We start from the raw sequence: 10,204 nt of genomic DNA on the forward strand, positions 1-10,204 counted from the left end.
CTCTCTGTCTCTCTCTGTCTCCTCTCTGTCGTATCTCTGTCTCCTCTCTGTCTGCTCTCTGTCTCCTCTCTGTCGTATCTCTGTCTCCTCTCTGTCTCCCCTCTGTCTCCTCTCTGTCGTATCTCTGTCTCCTCTCTGTCTCCCCTCTGTCTCCTCTCTGTCGTATCTCTGTCTCCTCTCTGTCGTATCTCTGTCTCCTCTCTGTCTCTCTCTGTCTCCTCTCTGTCTCCCCTCTGCCTCCTCTCTGTCGTATCTCTGTCTCCTCTCTGTCGTATCTCTGTCTCCTCTCTGTCTCTCTCTGTCTCCTCTCTGTCTCTCTCTGTCTCCTCTCTGTCGTATCTCTGTCTCCCCTCTGCCTCCTCTCTGTCGTATCTCTGTCTCCTCTCTGTCGTATCTCTGTCTCCTCTCTGTCTCCCCTCTGCCTCCTCTCTGTCGTATCTCTGTCTCCTCTCTGTCTCTCTCTGTCTCCTCTCTGTCTCTCTCTGTCTCCTCTCTGTCTCCCCTCTGCCTCCTCTCTGTCATATCTCTGTCTCCCCTCTGCCTCCTCTCTGTCGTATCTCTGTCTCCTCTCTGTCGTATCTCTGTCTCATCTCTGTCATATCTCTGTCTCCTCTCTGTCTCCTCTCTGTCGTATCTCTGTCTCCTCTCTGTCTCCCCTCTGTCTCCTCTCTGTCGTATCTCTGTCTCCTCTCTGTCTCCCCTCTGTCTCCTCTCTGTCGTATCTCTGTCTCCTCTCTGTCGTATCTCTGTCTCCTCTCTGTCTCTCTCTGTCTCCTCTCTGTATCCCCTCTGCCTCCTCTCTGTCGTATCTCTGTCTCCTCTCTGTCGTATCTCTGTCTCCTCTCTGTCTCTCTCTGTCTCCTCTCTGTCTCTCTCTGTCTCCTCTCTGTCGTATCTCTGTCTCCCCTCTGCCTCCTCTCTGTCGTATCTCTGTCTCCTCTCTGTCTCCTCTCTGTCTCCCCTCTGCCTCCTCTCTGTCGTATCTCTGTCTCCTCTCTGTCGTATCTCTGTCTCCTCTCTGTCTCTCTCTGTCTCCTCTCTGTCTCTCTCTGTCTCCTCTCTGTCGTATCTCTGTCTCCCCTCTGCCTCCTCTCTGTCGTATCTCTGTCTCCTCTCTGTCGTATCTCTGTCTCCTCTCTGTCTCCCCTCTGCCTCCTCTCTGTCGTATCTCTGTCTCCTCTCTGTCTCTCTCTGTCTCCTCTCTGTCTCTCTCTGTCTCCTCTCTGTCTCCTCTCTGTCGTATCTCTGTCTCCCCTCTGCCTCCTCTCTGTCGTATCTCTGTCTCCCCTCTGCCTCCTCTCTGTCGTATCTCTGTCTCCTCTCTGTCGTATCTCTGTCTCCTCTCTGTCATATCTCTGTCTCCTCTCTGTCGTATCTCTGTCTCCTCTCTGTCGTATCTCTGTCTCCTCTCTGTCATATCTCTGTCTCCTCTCTGTCGTATCTCTGTCTCCTCTCTGTCGTATCTCTGTCTCCTCTCTGTCATATCTCTGTCTCTCTCTGTCGTATCTCTGTCTCCTCTCTGTCATATCTCTGTCTCCTCTCTGTCGTATCTCTGTCTCCTCTCTGTCGTATCTCTGTCTCCTCTCTGTCATATCTCTGTCTCCTCTCTGTCATATCTCTGTCTCCTCTTTGTCATATCTCTGTCTTCTCTCTGTCGTATCTCTGTCTCCCCTCTGCCTCCTCTCTGTCATATCTCTGTCTCCTCTCTGTCGTATCTCTGTCTCCTCTCTGTCTCTGTCTCCTCTCTGTCATATCTCTGTCTCCTCTCTGTCATATCTCTGTCTCCTCTCTGTCTTCTCTCTGTCGTATCTCTGTCTCCCCTCTGCCTCCTCTCTGTCATATCTCTGTCTCCTCTCTGTCGTATCTCTGCCTCCTCTCTGTCGTATCTCTGTCTCCTCTCTGTCGTATCTCTGTCTCCTCTCTGTCTCTCTCTGTCTCCTCTCTGTCTCCCCTCTGCCTCCTCTCTGTCGTATCTCTGTCTCCTCTCTGTCGTATCTCTGTCTCCTCTCTGTCTCTCTCTGTCTCCTCTCTGTCGTATCTCTGTCTCCCCTCTGCCTCCTCTCTGTCATATCTCTGTCTCCTCTCTGTCTGCTCTCTGTCTCCTCTCTGTCGTATCTCTGTCTCCTCTCTGTCTCCCCTCTGTCTCCTCTCTGTCTGCTCTCTGATTCCTCTCTGCCTCCTCTCTGTCTCATCTCTGTCTCATCTCTGTCTCCTCTTTGTCTCCCCTCTGTCTCCTCTCTATCTGCTCTCTGACTCCTCTCTGCCTCCTCTCTGTCTGCTCTCTGACTCCTCTCTGTCTCCTCTCTGTCTGCTCTCTGTCTGCTCTCTGTCTCCTCTCTGTCTCCTCTCTGTCTCATCTCTGTCTCATCTCTGTCTCCTCTCTTTCTCCTCTCTCTCCTCTCTGTCTCCTCTCTGTCTCCTCTCTCTCTCTGTCTCCTCTCCTCCTCTCTGTCTTATCTCTGTCATGGTCATCCACTGCAGGTGGGAATGTCTGAGGGACTCTTGTCTCCTCTCTGACTCCTCTCTGTCGTATCTCTGTCTCCCCTCTGTCTCCTCTCTGTCTGTCTCCTCTCTGTCGTATCTCTGTCTGTCTCTCTCTGTCTCCTCTCTGTCGTATCTCTGTCGTATCTCTGTCTCCTCTCTGTCCCCTCTGTCTCCCCTCTGTCTCTCTCTGTCTGCTCTCTGTCTCCTCTCTGTCGTATCTCTGTCTCCTCTCTGTCGTATCTCTGTCTCCTCTCTGTCGTATCTCTGTCTCCTCTCTGTCGTATCTCTGTCTCCTCTCTGTCTTCTGTCTTGTCTCTGTCTCTCTCTGTCTCCTCTCTGTCGTATCTCTGCCTCCTCTCTGTCTTCTGTCTTGTCTCTGTCTCCTCTCTGTCGTATCTCTGCCTCCTCTCTGTCTTGTCTCTGTCTCCTCTCTGTCGTATCTCTGTCTCCTCTCTGTCTTCTGTCTTGTCTCTGTCTCTCTCTGTCTCCTCTCTGTCGTATCTCTGCCTCCTCTCTGTCGTATCTCTGCCTCCTCTCTGTCTCCTCTCTGTCTTCTGTCTTGTCTCTGTCTCTCTGTCTCCTCTCTGTCGTATCTCTGTCTCCTCTCTGTCTTCTGTCTTGTCTCTGTCTCTCTCTGTCATATCTCTGTCTCTCTCTGTCGTATCTCTGTCTCCTCTCTGTCGTATCTCTGCCTCCTCTCTGTCTGCTCTCTGTCTCCTCTCTGTCGTATCTCTGTCTCCTCTCTGTCTCCTCTCTGTCTCCTCTCTGTCTCCTCTCTGTCTCCTCTCTGTCTCCTCTCTGTCTCCTCTCTGTCGTATCTCTGTCTCCTCTCTGTCTCCTCTCTGTCGTACCTCTGTCTCCTCTCTGTCGTATCTCTGTCTCCTCTCTGTCTCTGTCATATCTCTGTCTCCTCTCTGTCGTATCTCTGTCTCCTCTCTGTCTCCTCTCTGTCGTATCTCTGTCGTATCTCTGTCTCTCTCTGTCTCCTCTCTGTGTATCTCTGTCTCCTCTCTGTCTCTGTCTCCTCTCTGTCTCCTCTCTGTCGTATCTCTGCCTCCTCTCTGTGTATCTCTGTCTCCCTCTGTCTCTCTCTGTCTCCTCTCTGTCTCTCTCTGTCTCCTCTCTGTCTCTCTCTGTCTCCTCTCTGTCGTATCTCTGTCTCCCCTCTGCCTCTCTGTCGTATCTCTGTCTCCTCTCTGTCTATCTCTGTCTCCTCTCTGTCTCCCCTCTGCCTCCTCTCTGTCGTATCTCTGTCTCCTCTCTGTCTCTCTCTGTCTCTGTCTCTCTGTCTCCTCTCTGTCTCCTCTCTGTCCTCTGTCTCCCCTCTGCCTCCTCTCTGTCATATCTCTGTCTCCCCTCTGCCTCCTCTCTGTCGTATCTCTGTCTCCTCTCTGGTATCTCTGTCTCATCTCTGTCATATCTCTGTCTCCTCTCTGTCGTATCTCTGTCTCCTCTCTGTCGTATCTCTGTCTCCTCTCTGTCTCCCCTCTGTCTCCTCTCTGTCGTATCTCTGTCTCCTCTCTGTCTCCCCTCTGTCTCCTCTCTGTCGTATCTCTGTCTCCTCTCTGTCGTATCTCTGTCTCCTCTCTCTCTCTCTCTGTCTCCTCTCTGTATCCCCTCTGCCTCCTCTCTGTCGTATCTCTGTCTCCTCTCTGTCGTATCTCTGTCTGTCTCCTCTCTCTCTCTGTCTCCTCTCTGTCTCTGTCTCCCTCTCCTCTCTGTCGTATCTCTGTCTCCTCTCTGTCTCCTCTCTGTCTCCCCTCTGCCTCCTCTCTGTCGTATCTCTGTCTCCTCTCTGTCGTATCTCTGTCTCCTCTCTGTCTCTCTGTCTCCTCTCTGTCTCTCTCTGTCTCTCTCTGTCGTATCTCTGTATCTCTGTCTCCTCTCTGTCGTATCTCTGTCTCCTCTCTGTCTATCTCTGTCTCCTCTCTGTCTCCTCTCTGTCTCCTCTCTGTCGTATCTCTGTCTCCTCTCTGTCTCTCTCTGTCTCTCTCTGTCTCTCTCTGTCTCTCTCTGTCTCTCTCTGTCTATCTCTGTCTCCCCTCTGCCTCCTCTCTGTCTCTGTCTCCCTCTGCCTCCTCTCTGTCGTATCTCTGTCTCCTCTCTGTCGTATCTCTGTCTCCTCTCTGTCATATCTCTGTCTCCTCTCTGTCGTATCTCTGTCTCCTCTCTGTCATATCTCTGTCTCCTCTCTGTCATATCTCTGTCTCCTCTCTGTCGTATCTCTGTCTCCTCTCTGTCGTATCTCTGTCTCCTCTCTGTCATATCTCTGTCTCCTCTCTGTCGTATCTCTGTCTCCTCTCTGTCATATCTCTGTCTCCTCTCTGTCTGCTCTCTGTCTGTCGTATCTCTGTCTCCTCTCTGTCTCCCCTCTGTCTCCTCTCTGTCTGCTCTCTGATTCCTCTCTGCCTCCTCTCTGTCTCATCTCTGTCTCATCTCTGTCTCCTCTCTGTCTCTCTGTCTCTGTCTCCTCTCTGTCTCTCTGTCTGCTCTCTGTCTCTCCTCTCTGTCTGCTCTCTGTCTCTCTGTGTCTCCTCTCTGTCTCATCTCTGTCTCATCTCTGTCTCCTCTCTGTCTCTCCTCTCTGTCTCCTCTCTGTCTCCTCTCTCTCCTCTCTGTCTCCTCTCTCTCCTCTCTGTCTTATCTCTGTCATGGTCATCCACTGCAGGTGGGAATGTCTCTCTGTCTCCTCTCTGACTCCTCTCTGTCGTATCTCTGTCTCCCCTCTGTCTCCTCTCTGTATCTCTGTCTCCTCTCTGTCGTATCTCTGTCTCCTCTCTGTCTCTCTCTGTCTCCTCTCTGTCGTATCTCTGTCGTATCTCTGTCTCTCTCTGTCTCCCCTCTGTCTCCCTCTGTCTCCTCTCTGTCTGCTCTCTGTCTCCTCTCTGTCGTATCTCTGTCTCCTCTCTGTCGTATCTCTGTCTCCTCTCTGTCGTATCTCTGTCTCCTCTCTGTCGTATCTCTGTCTCCTCTCTGTCTTCTGTCTTGTCTCTGTCTCTCTGTCTCCTCTCTGTCGTATCTCTGCCTCCTCTCTGTCTTCTGTCTTGTCTCTGTCTCCTCTCTGTCGTATCTCTGTCCTCTCTGTCTTGTCTCTGTCTCCTCTCTGTCGTATCTCTGTCTCCTCTCTGTCTTCTGTCTTGTCTCTGTCTCTCTCTGTCTCCTCTCTGTCTATCTCTGCCTCCTCTCTGTCGTATCTCTGCCTCCTCTCTGTCTCCTCTCTGTCTTCTGTCTTGTCTCTGTCTCTCTGTCTCCTCTCTGTCGTATCTCTGTCTCCCTCTGTCTTCTGTCTTGTCTCTGTCTCTCTCTCTGTCATATCTCTGTCTCTCTGTCTCTCTCTGTCTCCTCTCTGTCGTATCTCTGTCTCCTCTCTGTCTCCTCTCTGTCTCCCCTCTGCCTCCTCTCTGTCGTATCTCTGTCTCCTCTCTGTCGTATCTCTGTCTCCTCTCTGTCTCTCTCTGTCTCCTCTCTGTCTCTCTCTGTCTCCTCTCTGTCGTATCTCTGTCTCCCCTCTGCCTCCTCTCTGTCGTATCTCTGTCTCCTCTCTGTCGTATCTCTGTCTCCTCTCTGTCTCCCCTCTGCCTCCTCTCTGTCGTATCTCTGTCTCCTCTCTGTCTCTCTCTGTCTCCTCTCTGTCTCTCTCTGTCTCCTCTCTGTCTCCTCTCTGTCGTATCTCTGTCTCCCCTCTGCCTCCTCTCTGTCGTATCTCTGTCTCCCCTCTGCCTCCTCTCTGTCGTATCTCTGTCTCCTCTCTGTCGTATCTCTGTCTCCTCTCTGTCATATCTCTGTCTCCTCTCTGTCGTATCTCTGTCTCCTCTCTGTCGTATCTCTGTCTCCTCTCTCTGTCTCCTCTCTGTCTGTATCTCTGTCTCTCTCTGTCTCTGTCTCCTCTCTGTCATATCTCTGTCTCCTCTCTGTCGTATCTCTGTCTCCTCTCTGTCATATCTCTGTCTCCTCTCTGTCTGCTCTCTGTCTCCTCTCTGTCGTATCTCTGTCTCCTCTCTGTCTCCCCTCTGTCTCCTCTCTGTCTGCTCTCTGATTCCTCTCTGCCTCCTCTCTGTCTCATCTCTGTCTCATCTCTGTCTCCTCTTTGTCTCCCCTCTGTCTCCTCTCTATCTGCTCTCTGACTCCTCTCTGCCTCCTCTCTGTCTGCTCTCTGACTCCTCTCTGTCTCCTCTCTGTCTGCTCTCTGTCTGCTCTCTGTCTCCTCTCTGTCTCCTCTCTGTCTCATCTCTGTCTCATCTCTGCCTCCTCTCTGTCTCCTCTCTCTCCTCTCTGTCTCCTCTCTGTCTCCTCTCTCTCCTCTCTGTCTCCTCTCTCTCCTCTCTGTCTTATCTCTGTCATGGTCATCCACTGCAGGTGGGAATGTCTGGAGGGACTCTTGTCTCCTCTCTGACTCCTCTCTGTCGTATCTCTGTCTCCCCTCTGTCTCCTCTCTGTCGTATCTCTGTCTCCTCTCTGTCGTATCTCTGTCTCCTCTCTGTCTCTCTCTGTCTCCTCTCTGTCGTATCTCTGTCGTATCTCTGTCTCCTCTCTGTCTCCCCTCTGTCTCCCCTCTGTCTCCTCTCTGTCTGCTCTCTGTCTCCTCTCTGTCGTATCTCTGTCTCCTCTCTGTCGTATCTCTGTCTCCTCTCTGTCGTATCTCTGTCTCCTCTCTGTCGTATCTCTGTCTCCTCTCTGTCTTCTGTCTTGTCTCTGTCTCTCTCTGTCTCCTCTCTGTCGTATCTCTGCCTCCTCTCTGTCTTCTGTCTTGTCTCTGTCTCCTCTCTGTCGTATCTCTGCCTCCTCTCTGTCTTGTCTCTGTCTCCTCTCTGTCGTATCTCTGTCTCCTCTCTGTCTTCTGTCTTGTCTCTGTCTCTCTCTGTCTCCTCTCTGTCGTATCTCTGCCTCCTCTCTGTCGTATCTCTGCCTCCTCTCTGTCTCCTCTCTGTCTTCTGTCTTGTCTCTGTCTCTCTGTCTCCTCTCTGTCGTATCTCTGTCTCCTCTCTGTCTTCTGTCTTGTCTCTGTCTCTCTCTGTCATATCTCTGTCTCTCTCTGTCGTATCTCTGTCTCCTCTCTGTCGTATCTCTGCCTCCTCTCTGTCTGCTCTCTGTCTCCTCTCTGTCGTATCTCTGTCTCCTCTCTGTCTCCTCTCTGTCTCCTCTCTGTCTCCTCTCTGTCTCCTCTCTGTCTCCTCTCTGTCGTATCTCTGTCTCCTCTCTGTCTCCTCTCTGTCGTACCTCTGTCTCCTCTCTGTCGTATCTCTGTCTCCTCTCTGTCGTATCTCTGTCTCCTCTCTGTCATATCTCTGTCTCCTCTCTGTCGTATCTCTGTCTCCTCTCTGTCTCCTCTCTGTCGTATCTCTGTCTCCTCTCTGTCGTATCTCTGTCTCCTCTCTGTCGTATCTCTGTCTCCTCTCTGTCGTATCTCTGTCTCCTCTCTGTCTCCTCTCTGTCGTATCTCTGCCTCCTCTCTGTCGTATCTCTGTCTCCTCTCTGTCTCTCTCTGTCTCCTCTCTGTCTCTCTCTGTCTCCTCTCTGTCGTATCTCTGTCTCCTCTCTGTCTCCCCTCTGTCTCCTCTCTGTCTGCTCTCTGTCTCCTCTCTGTCGTATCTCTGTCTCCTCTCTGTCTCCCCTCTGTCTCCTCTCTGTCGTATCTCTGTCTCCTCTCTGTCTCCCCTCTGTCTCCTCTCTGTCGTATCTCTGTCTCCTCTCTGTCTCCCCTCTACCTCCTCTCTGTCGTATCTCTGTCTCCTCTCTGTCGTATCTCTGTCTCCTCTCTGTCTCTCTCTGTCTCCTCTCTGTCGTATCTCTGTCTCCCCTCTGCCTCCTCTCTGTCATATCTCTGTCTCCTCTCTGTCGTATCTCTGTCTCCTCTCTGTCTGCTCTCTGTCTCCTCTCTGTCGTATCTCTGTCTCCTCTCTGTCTCCCCTCTGTCTCCTCTCTGTCTGCTCTCTGACTCCTCTCTGCCTCCTCTCTGTCTGCTCTCTGATTCCTCTCTGCCTCCTCTCTGTCTCATCTCTGTCTCATCTCTGTCTCCTCTTTGTCTCCCCTCTGTCTCCTCTCTATCTGCTCTCTGACTCCTCTCTGTCTGCTCTCTGACTCCTCTCTGTCTCCTCTCTGTCTGCTCTCTGTCTGCTCTCTGTCTGCTCTCTGTCTCCTCTCTGTCTCCTCTCTGTCTCATCTCTGTCTCATCTCTGTCTCCTCTCTGTCTCCTCTCTCTCCTCTCTGTCTCCTCTCTGTCTCCTCTCTCTCCTCTCTGTCTCCTCTCTCTCCTCTCTGTCTTATCTCTGTCATGGTCATCCACTGCAGGTGGGAATGTCTGGAGGGACTCTTGTCTCCTCTCTGACTCCTCTCTGTCGTATCTCTGTCTCCCCTCTGTCTCCTCTCTGTCGTATCTCTGTCTCCTCTCTGTCGTATCTCTGTCTCCTCTCTGTCTCTCTCTGTCTCCTCTCTGTCGTATCTCTGTCGTATCTCTGTCTCCTCTCTGTCTCTCCCCTCTGTCTCCCCTCTGTCTCCTCTCTGTCTGCTCTCTGTCTCCTCTCTGTCGTATCTCTGTCTCCTCTCTGTCGTATCTCTGTCTCCTCTCTGTCGTATCTCTGTCTCCTCTCTGTCGTATCTCTGTCTCCTCTCTGTCTTCTGTCTTGTCTCTGTCTCTCTCTGTCTCCTCTCTGTCGTATCTCTGCCTCCTCTCTGTCTTCTGTCTTGTCTCTGTCTCCTCTCTGTCGTATCTCTGCCTCCTCTCTGTCTTGTCTCTGTCTCCTCTCTGTCGTATCTCTGTCTCCTCTCTGTCTTCTGTCTTGTCTCTGTCTCTCTCTGTCTCCTCTCTGTCGTATCTCTGCCTCCTCTCTGTCGTATCTCTGCCTCCTCTCTGTCTCCTCTCTGTCTTCTGTCTTGTCTCTGTCTCTCTGTCTCCTCTCTGTCGTATCTCTGTCTCCTCTCTGTCTTCTGTCTTGTCTCTGTCTCTCTCTGTCGTATCTCTGTCTCTCTCTGTCGTATCTCTGTCTCCTCTCTGTCGTATCTCTGCCTCCTCTCTGTCTGCTCTCTGTCTCCTCTCTGTCGTATCTCTGTCTCCTCTCTGTCTCCTCTCTGTCTCCTCTCTGTCGTATCTCTGTCTCCTCTCTGTCTCCTCTCTGTCGTACCTCTGTCTCCTCTCTGTCGTATCTCTGTCTCCTCTCTGTCGTATCTCTGTCTCCTCTCTGTCATATCTCTGTCTCCTCTCTGTCGTATCTCTGTCTCCTCTCTGTCTCCTCTCTGTCGTATCTCTGTCTCCTCTCTGTCGTATCTCTGTCTCCTCTCTGTCGTATCTCTGTCTCCTCTCTGTCGTATCTCTGTCTCCTCTCTGTCTCCTCTCTGTCGTATCTCTGCCTCCTCTCTGTCGTATCTCTGTCTGTCTCCTCTCTGTCTCTCTCTGTCTCCTCTCTGTCGTATCTCTGTCTCCTCTCTGTCTCCCCTCTGTCTCCTCTCTGTCTGCTCTCTGTCTCCTCTCTGTCTATCTCTGTCTCCTCTCTGTCTGTCTGCTCTCTGTCTCCTCTCTGTCGTATCTCTGTCTCCTCTCTGTCTCCCCTCTGTCTCCTCTCTGTCGTATCTCTGTCTCTCTGTCTCCCCTCTGTCTCTCTCTGTCATATCTCTGTCTCCTCTCTGTCTCTTCTCTGTCGTATCTCTGTCTCCTCTCTGTCGTATCTCTGTCTCCTCTCTGTCGTATCTCTGTCTCCTCTCTGTCGTATCTCTGTCTCCTCTCTGT

General features: G+C 51.9%; 1 protein-coding gene across 3 annotated transcripts in view; it reads left to right on the forward strand.

Moving 5' to 3' along the window:
- LOC124042184 (receptor-type tyrosine-protein phosphatase mu-like) overlaps window positions 1-10,204 on the forward strand; it is a 621,881-nt gene that overhangs the window by 552,005 nt on the left and 59,672 nt on the right. The window lies entirely within an intron of this gene.

Source organism: Oncorhynchus gorbuscha, linkage group LG08 (genome assembly GCF_021184085.1).
Source record: "Oncorhynchus gorbuscha isolate QuinsamMale2020 ecotype Even-year linkage group LG08, OgorEven_v1.0, whole genome shotgun sequence".
NCBI lineage: Eukaryota > Metazoa > Chordata > Actinopteri > Salmoniformes > Salmonidae > Oncorhynchus > Oncorhynchus gorbuscha.